We start from the raw sequence: 12,229 nt of genomic DNA, 5'->3' as shown, positions 1-12,229 counted from the left end.
GATTTAAAGAAAACAGTGGGGGAATACAAGGCAAGATCACCTTTTGTCCAGCTACAATTTGATACTCTTGCATACTCCTTATTAAAACCTAATGATTGGAAGCAGATAGACCATGTTTGTCACCCGGACAACCTGTTTTTTGAATGACGGAATTTATAGAACAGTGTAGACAGATGACTTTGAGGTATGTATAAGGTTCCAATGCTACCACATATTATGAATGATTAACTGGCACAGGTCAACTTTTCAACAATGCAGACCAAATATATTATGGGTTAGAGACATATGAAAGAATTGCTACCTGTGTAAAGAATGCTTGGGGACGTATTCCCAATACAAAATGATAAGAAAGAACCATTTGCACTTATTAGACAAAGAAATGATGAGGCTTTTATAGATTTTTTTGCCTAGGTACAGAAGGCAGTAGGAAGAACTTTAGGAGATGTAGCAGGATGTCTTTTTTTTTTTTTAATTTTTGCAAGGCATTGGGGTTAAGTGGCTTGCCCAAGGCCACACAGCTAGGAATTATTAAGTGTCTGAGGCTGGATTTGAACTCTATCCACTGCACCACCTAGCTGCCTCAAGGATGTCTTAATAAAACAATTGGCATGGGCTAATGCAAATGCTGATTGTCAGAAAGCATTGATTGACTTAAGAACGGATGTAACCATTGAGGAAATGATTCAAGACGTGATGGAGTAGGGTCTCAGGTGTATCATACAGAATTAATGACAAAGGGATTTGCTAATATGGGCATTGGAAATAAAGAGAAAGGGACTTGCTTTGTTTGTGGAAAAACAGAACATTTAAAGAAAGATTGTTGGAGTGCCCTAAGAGTTGAACCCACAAAGTTTAGGGTGCATCATCCTAAAACTCCATGCCCAAAGTGTGAAAAAGCAGGACACTGGGCATCAGAATGTAGACAAGGAAATTTAAATTGGGGAAAGGGGCCCTCTCTCAGGGGGTCATCAAAAACAATCATGGGGCATGACAGTTCAGCACCAGCAGGAGATGGAATGGAAAAACCAGTATGCAGCTTTGGCAGCAAGCCAAACCATTTCAAACTATTGAAGGTCAAAAATGTTTGGAAATTTAGGGTGCCTCCATATATTTCTACTGAAGTACCTATTAACCCTTTATGATTAATGGATGAGGAGTTTGCAATCATTTTGGTTCCACTTAATCCAGAATATACTCACATTATACCTTTAGTAAAGCATGTGAGTGGGGAAATTTTCTCTATTGCAATAGTGAATGCTAATGATGATGATAGCTACATAAATGAGAATCAATGCATAGCTCAGTTATGTGTTTTGTCAAGACCTGGTATAAATAGGAAAGAAAGTGAGTTGAAAAAGGGGGTCAAAACAGAGAAACCACAATGAAATTATGTTTACAACTACAATTTCTTCAGAAAAATCTTTTTGTGTTACTCAAGTAGAAGGAATTGCTTTCTTAGGCTTGATTGTCACTGGGGCAGATTGGACTGTGTTCCCCACACAAAATTGGCCACAAGCTTGGCCTAAGTATGTTGCTTATACTAACCTAGTAGGCATTGGAGGTAGACAGGAAACAGAAATTTCTTGTTATCCCTTGAAATGGAGAAAAGAAGATAAAGCTGGTACTGTCATGCCTTTCATAGTTGAAGGACTCCCTACAATATTATGGGGAAGAGATATATTAATTAGGGGTTAGAATTAGCACATATTCTCTGATTGGGGCTGCTGTTGAATTGGGAAGTGTAGTTTCCCAGCATAGCAGGGGGACCAGATTCCTCAAGCAGCAGTCAGACAACGAGCATCAGCGCCATAACCAGTGGAAGTGATAAGAATTCAAGAGTGAGGAATCCGAAGAAATGGAATCTCTGAGGCAGTGCAGCAGGGCATGAAGCTTCTTGCTCAGCAGGAGTCCATACCAATGCCATGAATGGGACACAGAGGACCTGCTTGCTGCTCCTTTTGGCCACGGCTGCTGGCCTGATTGTGCTACGTGTGTCAATCGCGATCCAAACCCCCTAAACCCACGGGCAACTTTAGAGACTTCTCGTTGCTGAAGACCCTGACACAGAGCCTGATGGTGATGCAGATTCTGACACTTTTCAGCCTACACCTGGGGCTTCGAAACCTTTGCTCTGCAAGCAGAGGACTATGAATTGCATGTTTCCTGTGCTGAAAGCAAAAGTATCACATGCTGTTGGACAGTTTGTTATGGTGATGGCTGGACAGGTGTGGCAACTCCAGGTTGTATCGGTGTTAACAGCTTAGGTGATTTCAAATCTTCTCTCTCATTCTCTTCCCTTCCCTCCCTCTGCAGAGGGAGAGGGGAGGGAAAAGGGAAATCTTCCTTTTTTTGGAATTTCAAAACTCAATATGTCTCAGATGGAATGTAGGCTTTGTTACAAGGACAAGGACACCTCCAAAAACTTATGTTAGGAATCAAGGAACCCCATGGTTTCTTACTGGTTCAGGGAAGAAGGGGGAGTTTAGGCAATGACTATATTTTTCATTAGGTTATTGATTGGGAAGCTTCGCGGTTCAATTAAGAAAAAAGGGGGGTGCAGCTAGTTGGCACAGTGGATAGAGCAATGGTCTTGGAGTCAGGAGCACCTGGGTTCAAATCCGACCTCAGACATTTAATAATTACCTAGCCGTGTGACCTTGGGCAGGCTACTTAACCGCATTACCTTGAAAAATATAAAAAAAAAAAGGAAAGAAAAAAAGAAAAAAGGGGGAGATCTTTTTTATGGGATTGGGAAATTTGGATTTTGTCTTATGAAGTCTATGCCTATGGCTTATATTTCTGTTAACCGGTCTTGATTGGTTATGTGTGTATGTGTGTATTTGGACATCTAAAGGGCCTGGAGAGGTGGGAAAATATTTCTATATTCTGAGATTTGGTACTGGCCAGAGTATCAATCTCAGCTTGGTAAGAGAGTTGTTTCTTTGTGTTAGTGTCTAAACTCGTGTGTGTGTGTGTGTGTGTGTGTGTGTGTGTGTGTGTGTGTGTGTGTCTGTGTAATTCAGATCTGAAATAGTTAAATGTTACCTGAGTTAAAAAGTTACTCCTTTTAGTTTGGGTTCTGAATTTGATTGATTTGACAGGTGTTTTTTGTTGGCAAAAGAAAATATTTGTAATCCATTTGTCTGTTTGTAAGTTGGGGATAAAATGTATTTCAAGGAATTTGGGAATATTGGTTTTGGTAAATTGACATTTGTGTATTCTATTTTTGAACTTTTGCTTACAACTTATGTGGCATTCATTATGTAATAATTTTGTTTCTAAAACCAGAAGGGGGATGTTAGGGACTGATGTGTGTGTGTGTGGGAATACTGTAAATTATCATCACCTTGTACCTTTGAGCATCAGAACTTTCTTTTACTAAGTGCCATGGGAGTGGGAGTGGATTAGGGTCTGGGAAGGATATTTAAGCACTGGTGTTTTGGTAAATAAACAGAGCATTTAGAGATACTGAGGGAGTACTTGTCTTCTTTGTCATCCTTGTCTCCCACCTCTCCAAAGCTTGCCTGGGGAAAATTGAGGGAATCCAGAAGTGGGACTCAACATATGAAGTCCTGTAGAGTAAATATATGGCTTTCTAAGTCAATATAAGCCTGCAAGAATCCTTATACAGATTTAGTGATCCTTGTTTCCATTTAAGTATGATACCATTGATAATATAGACAATAGGATCAATTTTGATTTTTGCTTCCATATTATTCATTCCTGCTATTGCCACTACCATTTTACCTTCTCCCTCCTTCTCCCTCTCCTCCCTGCCAACCCCACTTTAGATGTAGTCTTTACCTATTAGAATGTAAACTCATTAAAGACTAGGACAGACTTCCTTGTGCTTACTTGGCATATTTGACACTTGATAACTACTCATTCATTCATTCACTTAGTCATTAATTTAATCAGTGATGAAAAGGGACATTAATGGGAATCATTTTTCCAAAAATGCAGGCACATAAAACTTAACATCATTAATTGGTCCCATGAAAATAGTATTGGGTGAAACCATTGTGATTAGAAATAATTATTTTCTTGGAAATGGTATGAAGGGACAGTTGAAAGACCAGTGTTAATAGAACATTAGTATCATTGGGATTCTAGTACTAGCTCAGATCATCTTTAGTCATCTAACTATATTTAGATGACTTATATGTTAAAATTATGGTACAGTTTCAGTAAATTAAGGGAGTATTAGTTTATAATGTATTATTTGTCAGTCTGTAGAGTTGAGGGCAATGGCCAGTGTTGAACATAGTATAATACTGTAGGTTTGGGCTACATAAGCACTTAATTCAATCTTTGGAAATTTTTCTTTAAGGTTTAAATTTTCGTTTAAAGAGTTTAGAAACCCAATATCCTCCTATGTATATTATGCCTGATTCATGGGGTTGATAGGAGCCTTTTCTCTCTTTTGTCTATGCTTAGCACAGACAGTGAGCTCCTCCTCCGCAATCAGTCTCCCCAAGTCAGTAGAATCAACTTAATTCACAGCCTTTAATCAATCACTTCAGACACTCTTACAAAATTAGTTAATCCTTTAGAGAGTTGAAAATTATATTGAAGTACAGTACATGTTGAAAAAGAAAAGCTACATATTCCACTTTTCCTTCTACTAACATCTGTCTGACAGATCCATGGTTTTGAGCATTCTGAATTTTCATTCTAATTATTTCTTAGCTCTTAGGTATAATATGAACTTGAATTGATTACTATTAATTTTCTTTGAACTCAAAATACTTGATATATTGCATTTCATTTATCTTCATGGATTTCTTTAAAATGCAATGACACTGTTCAGAAACATATACATCTTTTTTTTGTTATATTATTAATGCAAGCTTCTCTATCTCTTTGCAACTTTTTATTAAAGGTGGAAAAAACTGACTAGCAGATTTTCTTTTTTTCTTTTTTGAACTGGCTAAGCATAAAGCACTAAACTAACTTCTCCAGGAGAGAAACCAAAATGAATTGCTCCAAGGTTAAATGGAATACATTGAATAGTGCCTTATCTAGGTTCTAACCCTGCCTCAGATACTTACTAGGTGTTTGATTCCAAGTAAGTCACAAGTTCTGAGGGCTTTAGTTTCCTCATCAATAAAATGAGGAGTTTGACTCAGTGATTTCTTTTTTTTAATTTATTTTTCTTTCTTTTTTTTTAAATAAGCATTTTATTTGTTTTCCAATTATGCACAATAAGTAGTTTCTACCTGTAATTTTTGTGATGTTTTGAATTTTACAATTTTTCCCTCATCTTCCTTTCCTCCTTCTCCCCCTTCACTGAAGGAAATCTGATAATCTTTGTTTTTGTTTTTGTTTTGCAAGGCATTGGGGTTAAGTGACTTGCCTAAGGTCACACAGCTAGGTAATTATTAAGTGTCTGAGGCTGGAATTGAACTCAGGTCCTCCTGACTCCAGGACCAGTGCTCTATCCACTGTGCCACCTAGCTGCCACTAATCTCATAATCTTTACATTGTTTCCATGCTATACATTGATCAAAGTTGAATGTGTTGAGAGAAAATCATATCCTTGAGGAAAAAATATAAAATATTAGAGATAGCAAAATTATGTAGTACATAAGACAACTTTTTTTTAAATTGAGGGTAATAGTCTTTGGTCTTTGGATACAGATAGTATTCTCCATCACAGATACCCTAACATTGTCCCTGATTATTGCACTGATGGAATGAGCAAATCCATTAAGGTTGATCATCACCCCCATGTTGCTGTTAATGTTCTTCTGGTTCTGTTCATCTTGCTCCATTTCATTTCATGCAAGTCTTTCCAGGTTTCTCTGAAATCCCATCTCTCCTGGTTTCTAATAGAATAATAGTGCTCCATAATGTGCATTTACCATAATTTGTTCAGTCATTCCCCAATTGATGGACATCTCCTTGATTTCCAGATCTTTGCTACTACAAACAGAGCTGCTATGAATATTTTTGTAAAAGTGATACTCTTACCCTTTTTCATGATCTCTTCAGGGTATAGACCCAGTAGTGGTATTGCTGGATCAAAGTTTATGCAGATTTTCATTGTTCTTTGGGCATAATTCCAAATTGCTCTTCAGAAAGGTTGGCTCAATTCACAGCTCCACCAACACCTCATATTGTCCCAGATTTCCTACATCCCTTACAACACTGAACATTGTCCTTTCTGGACATATTGGCCAATCTTATTGGTGTGAGGTGGAACCTCAGAGATGCTTTAATTTGCATTTCTCTAATAGTAATGATTTAGAACAATTTTTCATATTACTATGGACAGCTTTGATTTCCTCATCTGTAAATTCCCTTTGTACATCCTTTGACCATTTGTCAATTGAGGAATGCCTTGCTTTTTTTTTTTTTTATAAATTTTACTCAGTTCCCTATATATTTTAGAAATGATTCCTTTCTCAAAAATACTAGTTGTAAAAATTATTTCCCAATTTATTACATATTTTTTATCTTGGTTACAGTGATTTGGTTTGTGCAAAAGGTTTTTAATTTAATGTAAGACTCAGTGATTTCTAAGGTGTCTTCCAGGTCTAAATGTATAATTCTCTGATCCTGCTAGGAGAAACACATAATGGAACTATAAATGTAGTGAAATCTATCTTCCATTAAAGAAAAAAAATATTTGTATATACTCACATACTGTTGGTGTTGTGGACTGATCCAATCATTCTGGTTTTGGTACTCCTGACTTCAGGGCAGGTGCTTTATCCACTGGGACACCTAGCCGCCCCTTGATCCAATCATTCTGGAGAGCAGTTTGGAACCATCCATGTCCAAGAGAAATAAAACTGGGCAAACGCTTTCATTCAATAATACCACTACTACTTCTGAATCCTAAAGAGAACTCAATAAAGGGAAAAAGATTCACATGTTTAAGAATATTCATAGCAACTTTTTGTGGTGGCAAAGAATTGGAAATTAAAGGGATAATCATCATTTGGGGTGTGGTTGAACAAGTTGTGGTATATGAACATAATGGTAGTTATCAGAAAAACCAGGACTTACATGAATTGATACTGAGTGAAGGGAGCAGAACCAGGAGAATATTGGGTACCTTAATAGCAACATTGCATAAGGATTAACTTTGAAAGACTTAGCTCTTCTCAGCAATATAACAATCAAAAATAAAAGTAAAAGACCTATGATGAAATATAGCATCCACATCCAGAGAAAGACTATGGAATATGAATATAGATCAAAGCATACTATTTTACTTAATTTTTTTTTTGCTTTTTCCTTCTCAAGGTTTTTCACTTTTTTCTTTATTTCACAGCATGACTAATGTGGAAATATGTATAACATCATTGTACATGTATAACCCAAAAGAAAAAAAAAGATTGAATACCTCTACAATGACTACACAGATTTTCTTTTTTAAAAATTTTATTTATTTATTTTCATACATATGCACATGTGTATTTTTAAGTTACAAAATTTCCCTCCACCTCCCTTCCCACCCCCCTCCCCTAAGTGGCGAACAGTCAAGTTAGCATTGTACATATATATATTTTGATAAACAGGTTACAGATTAGTAATTTTCAGGGTGGGGACACCATACAGATTTTCATGTAAAGTTACAAGCATTTTGACTTTGGATGATCTTTATGGTGGCCTGTTATTAGTAATTGGAAGTTGTGAAAACCACTGTTCAGGAATGAGGAAATTAGATTTCTTCAAATAAATTGCATTCATATGGAGAAAGCTTGAAGAGTTCTGAAACAGCAATAATTAGGAAACATTGAACAAAAGAATAGTATATTCTTTGCCTTAATCAGTACTGCAGTGCTACTGTACATGAGATTTTTACCTGTCATTCAATGAACTAATTAGCATATTTTTGGTGTTTAGATCTTCTGAGACTATAAGAATATAGCCTATTGTAGAAAATACTATGTAAAATTCTGCATGTTTATAGCTGACATTCTAATTAATCCCATAGCCCAGAGTTTGATACATAGTAGGTATTTAATGAATTCTTATTAACAAATTGATTGATTGTAATGGAAAAAGCACTGATCTGGGTGTCAGAAGAAATGGAATAAAGTCCAATTCTTTCATTTTATTGGATGATCTTAATCAACCTGTCAGTCTCATTTTTCTCACCTTTTAAACATTTTCCTTTTGAAGACCGTTATGAAGGAATGCATATAAAATGTGATAATTGCAGAATACTATCTGACTTTGTATTATCACCTGCATTTTATATAAGTGAAGAAGTTTTGGGTGCATAGTGGTAGGGTCGTTATTTAAGGTTTTACAGCTTTTAAGTGGTATATCTTGGACTTTAACCATAATTTCCTAATATTCTGCCAACCACATACACACTTTGTTTCTCTACTCAAGTTATTATAATCTTGAGTTTTTTCCATGATCAGTTTCCATGGAAACTACCCCAAAAGAAAGTGGATGATAAGGCCAAGTTGATTCCATTTCTTTGACACCCACAACATGATTTTCATGAGACCTGTTCTGACCTTGTACACAGTAGTTTTTGGTGTGTGTGTGTGTGTGTGTGTGTGTGTGTGTGTGTGTGTGACTGACCCTTTATAATTAAAATATTTTCAAAAGTTTTGCTTAAGTTTTATGAAAAGTTATTTATTTCTCTTACCCTGAAATAAAAAAAATAAATGATAGTCAAAATTATAATTGGCATTGTCAGAACCTTGACAATGCATACATATAGTTAACATAGCAACTACTTCCTTAATTATAGATAAAAATACATGCAAGAACAATGATGTCTTACACATATATCCTTAACACCCACACCAAGTCCATGAAGACAAACCCATGGCTAAATACAAACACCATCTTTCATCCAAGGCTATAGCGACCTCCATTTTCCTTCCATTCTTACTGCAACACTAAAAGTATATATATTTCTAGAATTTAATCTAATTTGCAGTTTAATACTTCTAACTCCTCTGGCTATGAGACAAAATGAAATTCAGAAAGGCTTTTGAGTTAATTTGAGCCATAAAGCTAGAAAAATTCCATGTTTTCCAGTTATATTCCTCTTTTGTTTCCCCTTCTTTCTTAATTTTCAGCACACAAAAAACAATCAGCCTAAAAACATGAGAAGAAAAGTTTTCATTCATGTTCCATTTTAGAGCTTACTCAAAACCAAACAAAACCTATGAACCTAGAGACACAAAAGACTGAGCTGAAAACAAGGTTTCCATTTAACCAAGTAGTCAAAAACCATTTTTTAAAAACTAAGTGTTAAGTATTTTAGGGTGAAATCACCCTTCTATTAAGCACATTTTCTTTGTCTATTTCTCAGAAAAAAAGGTTTGTATCAAAAGGAAAATAGTGAAATCCAGGAAACCCTGTTTGATTTGGGTTGCATGGTATAAATTATTTTCCATTTCCAATTTGGGTAAAATAAAAAAAATTAGAGAAGCTTTCTGTGAATTATATGCTTACTAACTCATTTTTTAACAAAAGGTAACAACACACACATACACACATATATATATATACATACACATATACACACACATACACATATATACATACATGTATATATTTAGATATATTTTCTTGGCATTCTCTGAGGTTTCTTTTACCTTGGATATTTTGTGAGTCTGTTATTTTGGACAGAGATTCTATTTACAACAATTCCCTAGGTATAAAGGGAAATCTTCAAAAGGTAGAGAAGTGATATGGCTCTCTTGATCAGTTCCCCATATTTTGCAGCATATGCTTTTTAAGTAATTGATTATGTAATATATCGCTAAAAACTGAAAAGAGAATCCACTGCATAACCTGCATATTCAAATGGGATTTAATGAAGGATAGAATCTAGCCAACTGGGTCTTAAGAGTATGGAAATGGGGACTGGGACAAGACTGATTTTGATGTTCTTGAATTGAATCTTCTGGTTTCTCTAGTTCCCTTGATGAGGCAAAGGAAGATGTAGGGTGTCTTCAACAGCAGATCTTTTTGGCAGCAGATAATTTTGGCAGTGGTTTCCTTCATTTGTAGGACATCTTTGAAAGAGTACAATTTGAGATTGAGATGCTTTTAATTATATAGGAAAAACTCTGCCTATCATTACAGGTGTTTTTAATCTGACCTTGAAGTTTTCACAAGTACTAATTGACTTCAATAAACAGGAAGGCTTGTGGACAGTCTTTTGGAATTCATGATTGGTTCTTTGAGGAGTCCAGTCTCTGTATGCATTCAATGCTCTTACATATGGCAAATATAAGTGAGAGTCTGAGGATGATATGATGTATTGGACAGTTTCTCATAATAGCCCCAAGGAAGACAAATATTTAGAATTCTTGAGAAGATTCTTGTTGGTAATGATAATAATTCTTGATGGTAATCTTGAGAATGACCTTAAAAAAGTAATCTTCATTTTAATCTATAAAATTTGTGAAAGGAAACAATTTAAACTTAATAGTACAGCTAAGAGATTACAAGCATTAATTATTTACTTAAAAAATTTAAGTCTATATAGAAATGTCTTGTCCCCTTAGCAAGGGAATCTTCCCAAATGGGTCAAACTGAATTTTACCTCAGTTGGAAATAATCTAAGAATTCCAGAAAAACCTAACCTCTGCCTAGGTGTTATGAACAGTATGACTAAACCTTACTTATTAAGTATCTGAAACTGATTTGAATTGATATTTTCCTGACTTCAGACTTGGCACTCTATCCACTGTGAAACATTTATTCATTTGGAAGGGATTATATGGATATGTTTATATACTGACAGGGAGATAGTAATTAAATGTCTTCTCAGAATCATAATATCTTCAAGGGTCTTAGAGAAAGGAAAATAAGGAAAATAGAATACTCTGGTTTTGTTCTGCTTTGGTAGTCTTAGCAGAAGGTAGGAATAAGTAGAATAAAGAATTATAAGTGGAGAGGAAAGAGGGAAATTATTATCATATAAGTATGTGAAATTGTTATCATATAAGTATGTGATAATGAAGAGTATTAAGTCATGAAGTAAAGGGGGGGGGTGGATAGTTCCTGAATCTCTCTTTCAAAAGAACTGGGCAATGAAAGATTGAATACAATTTTAAACTCACTTTCTTCCCTCTGCACAAATAAAGAGTATGATATAGAAATATATTCTACTCAACAAAAGGAAATGGAGGACATAAGGAGGGGGAGAGAGAATATTAAGAGGGATAACAGTTTATAAAGCAGAATAAACATAAGTAGAACACATTCCAGTGTCAAAATGAGGAGGCAAAAAGGCGGCATTAAAATCAAAGGAAGAAATAATAATAAAAAAAAAGGGTATCGGGGCAAAGCAAGGAGGAAAAAAAAGTGGGTTAACAGCAGAAACATTCCATTTTTCAGATTATGTGTTAAGAAAACTAAAATTTACAGTTATCTTCTTTTTATAAAGGTTGAGGGTAGGAACAAAGAGAGGGAAAATTATTAACATTAATGGTATGAACTAACAGAATATGGAAATAAATAAGATAGATTAGAAAGCAGAATCTAAAAATATTTGCAGTATTAAGTATAGAGATATATTTGCAATTTTAAGATTCACATAAGGATGAAAATGAGAGCCAGAAAAAAAAATCTATGGTTCTTTATTTAGCTTTAAAGAAGAAAAAGTAATTATTAATCAAAATTTCAGATGAGACCACAATAAATACATACATGAAAAAAGAGAAAAACAGGGAAATATATTATGCTTAAAGGCACGAAAATAATGAATCAATTTAGGGGCAGCTAGGTGGCAGAGTGGATAGAGCACTGGTCCTGGAGTCAGGAGTATCTGAGTTCAAATCTGACATTTAATAATTAGCTAGCTATGTGGCCTTGGGCAAGCCACTTAACCCCATTTGCCCCAAAACCTAAAAAAAATAATGAATCAATGTAAATATGCAATATATGTACCAAATAAAATAGCACCTAACTCTTTTTGGAAGAGTTAATTACATTTCCAGGAGAAACAGATGACTAAAGCATGTAAGAGTCAGATAAAAAAAAAATCTAAGCATATAAAGAATTAGAAAAACATGAACCTGAAAGCCTTACAAAATTTATTGTTGAAAATTATCTTTTCATACAATCGGCAAAATAAATAAATAAATAGATATTTTTCCAAAGTGAAGGAAAAAAATAAAACCAAGTAAAAAAGTTAAAAACTTGAAAAAAAGTTTAAAAAAATTAGAAGGGATAATTCTTTGGGAATTAATTATTGAATATAAATACAAAAGGACTTTACATATCAGCCTGCATA

The sequence above is a fragment of the Macrotis lagotis genome, chromosome 1 (genome assembly GCF_037893015.1).
Source record: "Macrotis lagotis isolate mMagLag1 chromosome 1, bilby.v1.9.chrom.fasta, whole genome shotgun sequence".
Taxonomy (NCBI): Eukaryota; Metazoa; Chordata; class Mammalia; order Peramelemorphia; family Peramelidae; genus Macrotis; species Macrotis lagotis.
The sequence above is the reverse complement of the archived record's forward strand: the minus strand, read 5'-3'. Positions refer to the sequence as shown.